Consider the following 12,298-nt stretch of genomic DNA (forward strand, 5'->3'; position numbering starts at 1 on the left):
AGGAAGGAAGGAAGGAAGGAAGGAAGGAAGGAAGGAAGGAAGGAAGGGAGGGAGAGAAGGAGGGAAGGAAGGAAAGATTGGTCAATGGAAGATGGATGGATGGATGGATGGATGGATGGGTGGATGGCAGGAAGGAAAGAATAAAGGAAGGATGAATAGATGGGTGAATAGATAGATGGTGGGTGGGTGGATGATGTTTTACATTGAATGGATTAGTGAATATTAATTCATTTCATGGAATCTCAGACCTCAGTTTTAGCCTCTGATACAGAGCATCCTAAAAGCTCAAGGATCTAAAACCTAGAGAAATTGATCAAATTTGGCTAATGAACACCTTAGCAGCTGACAGGGACAAAAGGTAAGACATTGTTTCCTGGAGACTCACCGATGATGTTATTTGTAAAGAATGAGATGCTCTGTTCAGCTGCTCTTCTCTAACTGCTCAGAAAATTATCTTTCTAGAATGCTAATTTGATCATATCACTTCCTTGCATATAATCCTTCACTGGCTTCCCTTTGCCCTTAGGGTAAAATACAAAATTATTGCTGTGAACTACAAGCTCACTGTCCCAACTTCTTTGTGTGGATGAAATGGCTACTGCAGCCTAATAAACCACTACAAAATCGAGTGCTTTAAAATTATAGCTACTTCTTATTTCTTATTGAGTCTATGAGCAGACTGGGTGGTTCTTCTCATGGGCCCTGGACTCGGCCGATCTCGGCTGGGCTCACGCATGAATCTGTGTCAGCAGGGGGGTCAGGTGGGGGGTGGCTGGTCTAGGATGGCTCTAGTTTGTATAACTGGACCTCTGCATGGAGTTGATCTCAGAGCTGTGGTGGAATGGAGTAGGACAGAGAGACAAATGAGAGATGAGACACAGATAGGGGAAAGCCCATAGTCCTCTTGAGACGTAGGCTCAGAACGGCTTATTGTCACGTGCAGCACGTTCTAAAGGGTAAAGCAAGGCCAGTCCAGATTCAGGGGCATGGGGCGCATGGGGAAAGATACAAAGTCAAAGCAAGAGTCCTGTGGTTACAGGGAAGGGCGGGAACCAGATCATGTCTGCCGTCAGCACTCAACACCCGCACCTGCTCCCCTCCTTCTCTGCCTTCCGCCCACCTTCTTTCTCCCCTCTCCTTCCCACTCAGAGCCTTAGTACCCATTGTTGTGCGTGCCTCTTTCCTACACGCACCCGAACCCCCAGCCCTTCCCCCAGGTTAACTCTCATTAACTCAGACTCAACCTTCAGGCCACGGAGGGACTACCGCTTCCGCAAGGGTGGGGAGCAGCCCGGGGCCCAGCGGAGACACTTGAGAGGAACCCAGGAGAACTCAGGCTGAAATCCTCTCACCTCCAGATTTTCTGGGTGAAGACAGGGAACAAAGGGGGATGGGAACCTCACATGGATGGAAAGTCTTTGTCCTCCTCCGGGGCCAGTGTCTCTAAAGAAATCTTGGTGCATCACGGGCTGACCTCGCAGTTCCCTAAATGGGCTCACGACACTGCAGTGGTCAAGGAGCCCTGGTTACAGCCCTGGGACTGCAGATGCACGGTTCAGGATGGCGGCGGGGGGTGGGGTGTGCACACTCTGGCCCCGTGGACTGGAGAGCAGCAGGTGGGCACAAACAGCATGCCACCATGGGGCCTGTGGCTCTTCCGACGGGACTGGAGCTCTTGCCTGATGTCTGGAAAGTTCCGGTGGTTGGATTCCAGGGCTGAGAGCTGCAGCTTGTGGCCGAAACTGCTCCTGGTCCAGAGAAAAGCCCATAGATGCAAACTCAGGGTTGCAGGTGGTTTTCCTCAAGTTCTTCGGTCTCAGAAGCCACTGCAAGATGCTGACCCCGTGGGTGGAGTAAGCGCAGGGCCAGGGACCTTGCTCAGACGACCCCAGAACCTTCTCTTTGGACCACATGATTGCTCTGTCTCCCGGCGTCTACGGCTCCCCAGGGCACTTGGGAATTTCCAGTGGGGAGTGACATCTCCCCACTTCGACCAGTGCTCGCATGCCCCATGGGCAGCGTCCACACCGCTAGGCTCCCAGCCTGCTCTGCGGACACGTTCCTCTGCACCATCTGACTGCACGTCTTACACATTTCCCCTTACTTGAGTATATCGTGGGTCCTATTCCTCTGATGGCCCCCAAATCGTAAGAATTTTAAAAAAGCAAAAATAGATTCTACTAAGAAAAATGCTGAGGACTTCTGGTCATGGACTCCTGCCACATGCTGATAGCTGGGCATTGATGGGTTCATCTATCTATCTATCATCTATCTATCATCTATCTGACGTAATTGTCCAAGTGGAAGCCGGGCTATTTTAAATTCCCCATGTAGGTTTATTTGTTTTTGTTTCAGTAAACTTCTTATTGTAAAATAGTGTCAGATTTTCAGAACAGTCGTGAGCATGGCCGTGAGAGCTCCCTTCTAGCCAACCCCTCCCTGCGCGGTCTGCCGTGATCCTAACCTCTCACGTTAGTGTGGGACATCTGGCCCAGTTAATGAACCAATATTTATACGGTCTACTGTGCAATATATTATTAACTCCTATTTCCTTAGTTGTCTTTTTTTTTTTAAGATTTTATTTATTTATTTGACAGCAAGACAGCAAGAGAGGGAATACAAGCAGGGGGAGTGGGAGAGGGAGAAGCAGGCTTCCCGCGGAGCAGGGAGCCCGATGCGGGGCTCGATCCCAGGACCCTGGGATCATGACCTGAGCCGAAGGCAGACGCTTAACGACTGAGCCACCCAGGCACCCCTATTTCCTTAGTTTTTAATTAACGTCTTGCTCTAGGTCCCCATCTCGATTCCATATCCCATGTGTCGGATCTCCTCAGGCTCCGTGGACTGTGGCCATCTCTCAGCATCTCCTTGTTTCTGTCAGTCTTAACAGCTTTGAAGAGTACTGGTCGGGCATTTTGTAGACTTTCCCTCCTTTGGAATTTGTCTGACGCTTTTCTCATGATTAGACGGGGAAAGTGGCACGTCCCTCACGTCATGTCCAGGGCACCCAGGGTCAGCATGACTCGACACTGCTGGGTTGACTTTGGCCACCCGGCCGAGGTGTGCTTGTCAGCTGTGTCCACTGTGAAGTCCCCATCCTCTTCGGAAGGGAGTCTGCCGCCGTGCCGAGCACGCACTGCGGGGCTGGCGTCCTGCTGCCCCCCTCTGCAGCAGAATGTCCACGTCAACTGGATGAGACATCTGTCTGTTCTCCTCCACTTGCTGACCTATCCCATCATTTACATCCTTATGAGCTGGCGGGCAGATATCTCACGCTGTGGGTTACAATCCAACACCACGTTGTTATTTGGTCGCTCCAACGGTCCCAGCTCTGACGGTGGCGTTCTTTCGCTTAGCCCCTCTGACGCACCCACGTAACTGTCAGGTTTTGTTTTCAGTGTTGTTTCTGAGTGTTGCTGCTTTGCTTTCTGACCCATCTCATCTATTTCTTGCCTCAGTCCTAGAATCAGCCATTTCTCCAAGGAGCTGAGCCCTCGTAGGTGCACACTTCTGGGGCCTTGCTAAGGGGGCTCTGTGACAGTGGGTAAGATGACCAGTCAAGGGGGGAGCCCTCCTGTTATTACCAGGGTGGCTCTTGTCCACGTGGTCTTCACACCCGATCCTCTCCAGACCTGCGGGGTCCCGTTGCCGTACCCACAAGGCAGGGCCAGTGTGCAGGTCTTCCTGGGGAAAAAGGCCCCAGCAAACACGTGCAGGCTGCATGTACGTAACACTGACTTCTTGGAAGAATCCACGAATAAATAAGCCGACCAGGCATTGCTTAAGATTTTTCAGTAAAACAAACCTTGTTTTTTAAATTATGACTCTGTCTTTCACTAACTTTGAAATTTGGCAAATCACCAAACCTCTCAAAACTACACCTTCCTCATCCTCAAACAGGGACAGGCGTGCTGGTATCAAAGATGTTATGAGGGATAAATCAGAACGTATGACCCAGGCACCTGGAAAGGTCTTCACAGGACAAGATACGCAATAAACACCCAGTTGTTTCACGCTGAACGTGAGTATTTATTCAACCTCATTAAGTTAACCCAGAGGAGACCCCTTTCAGGGTGTCAGAGCGGGGGTGTGTGAGAGGACCCGGGGCTTTCTACAGGGGACACTGGGTTTCCCCGGGCATCCTGGGCAGGCATACTGCATCTCAGGAGGAGGGTGATCCCTGGGGAAGCAGCTGGAGCAGTAAGCAAAGGCCCCGCCTGCCCCGATGGGGCCTCGGTCCATGCTTGTCCTGGAGGCAGCCGGGGCCAGTGGGACACCCCCGCCTGCAGGCAGCCCCTGGTGATGGCAGGTGCTATTGCTTTTCTCACCGTGCTACCCTCCCCGGGACCCCCGACTGCAGCGTCCCGCCTTCCGTGTGGCTCGGTGACCTGCCCGGCCTCTGCCCCTGGATGACAGCACAAAGCCGCTCCAGCGAAAACCCCTGTGTGAGGAAACAGCCCGGTTAGCCGAGGTTTACAAACGCCAGGTCTGCTTTGCCATAGGCAAATCTCTCTCCTTCAGGTGAGTCATCCAAGAACAGCCAGTTCTACCCTGGCTCGAGGGGCTGGAGCTCGGGGCCAGGCCAGGAGCGTGCAGGACGGACGAAGCCCAGCTGCCAGACCATGACTCAGGAGGCCCCACGCCCAGCTGTGAGCACCCAAGCTGTGGGGAGACTCCGGGAGAGTGGTGTGCCATCAGCTGGGGGCGGCTGAGGGCTCAGAGCTGCGTCCCAGCGGCCCGAGGTGCCACTCTGGAGGGCATGCACGGTGCCAGCCCTTAGGGCAAAACCCTGCCGTATCCCCCAGTTTCATCTGCTAAGCTCTCTGGAGGGCCGGGTCTCTCTACCTGGGAAGTGGGGACACCACCACCCTCAGAAGGCTGTGATGGGGAGGGAACGGGGCTCCCTGTCCCTGGCACATGGGCTCTTGGTAGAAGCAAGTGTCCCCCGGCTTGCTGGTTTGGTTCAGGGTGGGGCATTCACAGGACCCAAGACTCTAGAGCCCTTGGAGCTCCACTAAGGATCCGGCTGGGTGACCCATCCCCGTCCCCAGCTCAGCACAGTTTCAGCAAGGCCATGACCGGCGGGCAAGAGCCCTGGGTTGAGACCCGGGATCTGACTGCCAGAGAGTCCAGGGGCCCCATGGCCAAGCTCAGGGCCTAGAAGTTACCCCACACTTGGGCCTCTGGTCCTGCCCCTTGGGAACCAGTCAGGACAGCTGCAGGGTCCTTTCCTGCTGAAAGTCTTTGAGTTTAGGGATTCCTGGTCCCGAAGCTCCACGGGGCTGGCTCTGTTCTGCCTCTTGGAAACAGAACAGGCTTGTGACACGTCGTTTCTGTACTAGTGAGTGTGCTTGTGTGCGTATGTGTTACTGTGGGTTTTGTGTGCTTTTGTATTTATGTGTTTGTGTGTGTGTTTGTGTTTCCATGTCTGTTTGCCCTTGTATTTGTGTATGTGTGTGTGTGTGTGTGTGTGTGTTGGGCGGTGTGCCCTGGGTGGACATCGAACGCTTAGCCACACTTCACGCGGCCTGAGTTCCCAAATCAATTTAGATGCTCGTGTGATCAGCTAAGTTTGCCTCATTCAGTAAGGAATAAGAAGGGAAGAGATGCTTGTCCGGCGTCCCAGGCAAAGCTGCACGGACATAATCCCAAGCAAACATCACGGGAAGACACAGGTTATGTCACCTATTTAATATTAGTTAAGAGGAAACAGGCTCAGAGATTCAAACTAACACCAGGGGCGAGCCCCCGCACGTCTGCAAGAGAGGGTGCGAGCGAGGTCTCCAGGAGGCTGCAGACTGACTTGGTGACGCGGCCGAGGAGGTAAGTGTGCAGGAAGACAAGGGAAGAGCAGAAGCCCAGAGATGGAGAAGCAAGGACTCATCTGAGGGAAAAGCATGCACCGACTCGCCCTGCTTACCTGGAAAATGTCACCATAAAAACAGGGAGTCTTCTGGATTTTTCTTTCATGCCGTGCACAGAACTAGGTCCTCCCAGGTACTTTTTGATGGCTCAGGGTCTGGGCTGCACATTCAAGGAGCGGGTGCAGCAGGCGGGCTGCAACTGGGCGTCAGGGCACCGGCTGATTACTCTGAGGGCAGCAGGGCAGGAGCATGGGACGCAGGTCACATGACGGTGCCCAGAGCCGGCAGATGGAAACAGCCGGGACGTGGGTGCAGGATGGGAGGGGCGGGAGGTTGTGGGTAGGAGACCACAGGGCAGGTGGGAGGGTTCGGGATGAGGGGCGGAGCCCCATTCCTATTAGCTCCCTGGAATAGGGCTGGTGCAGAGCTGCCCAAACACAGTGACGGGTTGACAGCTTCTAAGAAATGAGGACGTGGTAAGATACTTACTAATAAAATTACCCAGAGCGAGGAAAGGACATAGAGGAAACTTCCATACAATTGTCAAGTGCAAGAAGCCAACCTGAAAAGGCTGCATGCAGCATAACTCCAACCACATGGTGTTCTGGAAAAGGCAACACTCTGGAGAAGTTAGAAGCTCAGTGGTTACTGGCGCCCGGGGGATGGAGGATGAACGGATGCAGCACGGAGGATGTTGAGGGCAGCGAGACGGGTCTGTAGGATATGCCATAGTGCATTTGTCCAAACCCACAGGATGCACAGTGCCCTAAGGGAAAGTGTGGACGTAGTTAATAATAATGCATCAATATCGCTCGAGTCCTCACAAACGCACCACGCTAACTCAGGATGCTAATCATGGGGGGACGAACTGAGCGGGTGGGGCAGTAGGTGGGAATTCCCTGTACTCTGGACTCAATTTCTCTGTCAGCTTAACATGGATCTAAAATTAAGCCTATTGGTTTAAAAAAAATAGAGCAGAATTTATTTTTTGTTTCTTGGTGGGGAAATGCAGCCTTTTCCTTCTATCCCTCGACCACCAGCGGCACGTCCTCCACCAGCACCTTAACGACGACGTGGTTTTCCTCAAACTCAGGGGCACGCCCTTGTGCGCGGTACCAACACCCAAGGAGGCTGGCTCAGCGCTCATGGCAAAGGTGAGAACTTAACCCCAGGTTTCCACAACTCAGAGCCCATGCCTGCTGCAGGGGACTCCCTCCCACAGGCCCCCGACCCCTCCGTACCCCGTCCCCGGGGTCGCTCGTGTGGACCTGACTCCCACTGGCAGCCGTGCAGTATTTTCTAGAAACATGGTTCTCCGTATCATTTCACCGTAACACCTCCTTCTCCCCCCTCTCCTCGTCCCTGGTTACTGCCCCCGACCCTCCCCGAGCCCCCCTGTGCTCCCCCCAGGTGCCCTCCACCCCCACCGTCTCGTCCCTGCCCCTTCTCTGTTGCTGTCCCCGTTCCCTCTCTGGGACTCTCCGGGGTGAACCCGCGTCCTGATGCTCGGCGTCCGCCTCTCCCTCGGCGTGGCTCACAGCTGCTCCTTCCACACGAGCAGCCTCGGGTCGCTGTTGTCCTCATGTCCCCACAGCATGCGTACCTGCCATGCACAAGCACCAAGCCGGGTGGTGATGGGTGAGAGTCCCCCGAGTCCAGCAACAGAGGCCGTGGAGGCAGGCGGGGCAGCAGGGTGACCGAGGTGCCCTCGCGCCTCCCCGCGGGGACTCGCCTGCAGCCTGCAAGCCCCCATCACTCTCTGAAGGGGCCTGAGCTCTGCTCGAGGGAGCGGGGCCGACAGCCGGCCCCTGGGGCCTCCTTCCCTCTGGCAGAACTAACTCATTGGCCCACGTTGTCTGCTGCTGTGTAACAAATCACCCCCAAACTTTGTGACTTAAAAAGTATCGTTTTATTATGTCTCGTGATTTTGTAGGGCTCTGGAGGGCAATTTGTGGGCCCTACCAGCCACACGCCTATTTTGCCCCCGAGGACACCATGTTCTTACGATCATGTCCATCAATGCCCAGGGGGTGAGGCTCCCAGGCTGCCTGTCCCACCTGGCCGCTCGCTGGGATACGGTGTCCTCTGACGTCCGGCCCCCATAGTGGCCCGTCCCACGCCTTCCCTGGCCCCTGGAGGAGGTTCACACGGAGCATGTGCTCAGGGCAGTGAGAACCTCCTTGCGGTGCTGACAGCTGTGACTCCAGGCCTCCTCCGACCACAGCTCCCTGGGGTTCCGGCCTCGCGTGGAACGTCCTCTCCAGCACGTCCACCCCTCTGCACCATTTCCTCCCCTCCTCTTCCTCTGTCCTCCTCCAGCTGCGTGCTTCTGTCCCCCGTGGTGAGGGGCCATCCAGGCAGCATCCGCACCCCTCCCAGGTCCTTACAGGGCACCCCCCGTGATCTCGTGGGGGGTGCTGGCCAGGGCACTCCCCTCTACTCCACACTCCCCCACCTCCTCGACCAGACCTCTTCGTGGCCCAGAGCCTGGCTCTCCTCAGTCTGCACTTACTGCCGGCTAGGCACGGCAGCTCCCTGTCCTCCCTAACAGCCCCTGTGACCCCACCTGGGCTGTGTTGTTGTTCAAGTGGTACCTGGTCTAGTGCTGGTCGGGGGCCGGGAGGTGCCATGGGGCAAACCCTGGGCACGTGTTGTCTGGGGGACAGGGTCTCTGCATTACCTGCACCCAGGGCGGAAGTGCTGGCCCTCCCCAGGGAGGAGCCCCTCTTCAGGCCCAGAGGTTCTGGAGAGTCTCAACATTTTCAAAAGCATTAGCCCTTTGCCAACAGCAGGCTTGCCTGGGCAGGGCTGAGCCTTCCAAGGAGTTCGATGCTCTCAGGACTCCATCCTAGACTGAACCCCCCCACCTGCTCCATCCTGCCTGCAGGCTACATGCTCCCAAGGGGAACGCTGATGCTGGGGGTTTGTCCCGAGTTGGGGGAGGGCAGGGCTCCTGGTCTTCACAACCCTGTATGGTGTCTGGACATGGGCTGCCCGGGAAGGTGGTGAAGGGGCTGAGAGCGTTCCTAGCATGACGCATGGGTCCTTGGTCCCTAAAAGAGGACCTGCACATTCAGGGTCCGCCCACCTTCCTGACTCACCCCTCCAGGCACAGCATCTGTATCTGCTCAACAAAAGGAGCAGAGGAACAGACGCATGTCCAAACTCGGGCAAAGTACCCCAAATGTCAGCTGAGCGCAGCCCCTTCCCTTTCTTGCCTGGCTCAGGGCCTGCAGGGCTATTAGTCAGTTAGTACGTCTGCATTAAATCAACTCCCTTTCAAGTTAAAACTCGTGTATGAAAAAGAAGCTTTACATCATTATCATAAATACAAAACTGGTGTCTCTTGCCCTATAAAAAATAAATGTGATAAACCAGAACAGAATTGCCAGTTCCAGCCAGAGTCCTGTTCCCAAGGCCTGAGCCAGAAGCCAGCAAGGCCGTCTTTGGTTGAAGCAGGGAAATGGCGGGTGTCAGAGGGCTGCTCAAGACAGAGCAGACGCCAGGCGAGACTTCTCTTCACCCAGGCAGATGGCCTGGAAAGCACTCCGAAGCCTTTCCTCTCTGCTGTCGGGCTCAGTATCATTCCAAGCGCACGTCTCTCAGCACCTGAGATCATGCTGTTGAAGGCCAGGGCACGTTCCCGCACTTTGGCAAACACTGACCTAGGAGAACGGTGAAGGAATATATTTCCACATAAAAGTGATTGAAAGTCCTTGCTGGCAACTCCCGTGCCTGAGTTAATCATCCTGTGCTAGCATCAATTTCCTGCTCTTGACAAAGGACTGTGGTTAGAGATTATCGTGGGCAAAACTGGGTGCAGGGCACACAGGAACTCTCTGCCTTATTTTTACAATGTCTTGTGAATACCAAACTAATTTCAAAGTAAAAAGTTATAAAAAGAGGGGCGCCTGGGTGGCTTAGTTGGTTAAGCGTCTGCCTTTGGCTCAGGTCATGATCCCAGGGTCCTGGGATCTAGTCCTGCGTCGGGCTCTCCGCTCAGCGGGAAGTCTGCTTCTCCCTCTGCCTCTGCCCCTCCCCCTGCTTGTGCGTGCTCTCTCTCTGTCACATAAATAAATAAAATCTTTAAAAGAACAGTTACAAAAAGCGGTGCTGGATGACTGTTAGTCAATGCAGGCTGCTGGAGGGACATGGGTTTATGACACTGTGTAACCCTAAATACCAAAGCAGCCAAAGCAGCTTGGACCACAGACCCTCAGAGCTGGGGGGAAGCGCCCAGAACAGGCCCCCCATTCTAACTGAAGCCACCTTCAAATCCCTGAGGCGGAGAGCAGGGCAGGTAACCTGAGCACTGAGGGTCCAGTCCACGCTGACCGTGCATGCGAGCTGCCAATACTTTCTGACCAGAATGGCACCTCGGCTTCCCAAAGTGCAGGGTTGGATCAGAGGCCACGGTTCCAGAAGACCTCATTCACCTTTCTTCAGGTAAGCTGTCCTCCCATTTCATCTCTGGCTTGTCATCTTGTGAGTGCCCCCAGGACCCTCCAAGGACCAGATAACCACTGACCTGTTTCCCCAGCAGGGATGAGGAGGAAAGGGTAAGAGTCCCCTCCCCAGGGTCATCCCTTCAGAGCTTCTTCCATGGAAAGTGCACAGAGATCACCCCAACCGGTAAGGCTGCTGGTCCTCCTCTTCCTGCCCACAGTTAGTAATTGTCAGAGACCAGTGGCACGTCCAAGAACAGAGTCCCATTCCCGTGCTCCTCTTGGCAATTCCATGTTTGCCTCCTCCTTCTCGTGGACTGGACCACAGGGAAGGATGGGATCCCCCCTGGTGGGAAGCACATGGTTCCGGGGTCAGGGGAGGAAGCCTCGTCCTGGTTCATAACAGCTGTATGGCTTTGGCCACCCTGGTGAGCCTTGATCTCTTCTGTGAAATGGGCACGATGATGCCCTAGAACACTTTCAGTTGCAAGCAGCAGGTACCCAGACCCAAGTAAGCCAGAAGAGCAGGACGTCTTGATTTCTGTAACCAGAGGCTACCACAGTGGCTCACAACCCCGCAGAAAGAGTCCCCTTCCTGTCAACACACTGCATGTCACCTGCCTCTGCTTGGCTTCACTTCACACACAGCCTCCACCAGCAGCACCTGCTTCCACACTTAGAGACCCCAGTGGGAAATAGAACTTTTCCCCTCCTGGTGTCCATGTATCCATCCCACAGAGACTTGTGATTAGCCCTCTTCATGTCACGAGCCCATCTAGAGTGGCACTGTCACCAAGGATATAAGCACAGTGACTCACAGACATAGACAAATAACTGTTTGTGGTCAGCACTCTGTTACCTAAAGAGAAAGGGTGGGAGGTCTGCTGAAGGAACCCACGACCATAGCGCCAGGCTCCATGACAGTTTGGATTGAACGAAGCTGGGCGTGTGAAAGAGGCAGCTGCCTTCGGGTCTTGTGTGTGAGGACGCAGGCAGGCTCAGGCTGGCCGGGGTTAGATTGGGGGCCAGGCTGGACAAAAGGGGACACGCACATCAGTCAGGCCCAAAGGAATAAATGCTACCGGACTGAGTCCCGGGAAGCCTGGGCTAGAAAGACAGCAGAAGGCCCCGGGGTGGGTGAGGAGAGCAGGCCACAGGGCCAGGCAGCAGCAGGTGCCAGGCACGTTCCTGTGCCAGTCCATCCCCATGATGGCCTGTGTCCCAGGCTATAAGTGCAAGAGAGGCTGTCCCTGGCACAGAGCCTGCACAGGAGACTCACTCGGTAAACGTTTCCTCTCTCCCCTTCCTCTGTGCCCTCAGGATTCTGGGCACAGCCGAGCTGGATTTGCTGCCCAGGCTCGCTCAGGCAGCAGTCCCGATGGGGGCTGGGCCATGTTCTCATCTGGAAGCTCAGCTGAGGAGAAATCCCCTCCCACTGTCACTCACACTCTGGCAGCTTTTCCCTCCATTTCCAGATGACTTGGTCATTCAAAGCAAATAACAGAGTAAGGCAGTGAGGTGAGTTTGCTGACACACACAGTCTTACATGCCGGAGAGGATCACAGAGCAACAGCCCAGCACCTCTGGCACATTCCATGGGTGGACGCAAGCACAGGTCCTGCCTACAGCCAGGACAGAGGTCATGCCAGGACGTGAACACTGGGAGGCAGGAGCACTTACAGCTGCTTGGAGGAGCTGACCTGGTGTGTTCAAGGACAGCAGGTGACCGTCCTTGCTGGAGAGTAGGTCCCAAGGGAGGAGCTGACCTGGTGTGTTCAAGGACAGTGGGTGACCATCCTTGCTGGAGGGCGGGTCCCGAGGGAGGAACTGACCTGGTGTGTTCAAGGACAGTAGGTGACCATCCTTGCTGGAGGGCGGGTCCCGAGGGAGGAGCTGACCTGTGTGTTCAAGGACAGCAGGTGACCGTCCTTGCTGGAGGGCGGTGCCTAGGGAGGAGCTGACCTGGTGTGTTCAAGGACAGCAGGTGAC

Source organism: Neomonachus schauinslandi, chromosome 10 (genome assembly GCF_002201575.2).
Source record: "Neomonachus schauinslandi chromosome 10, ASM220157v2, whole genome shotgun sequence".
Taxonomy (NCBI): domain Eukaryota; kingdom Metazoa; phylum Chordata; class Mammalia; order Carnivora; family Phocidae; genus Neomonachus; species Neomonachus schauinslandi.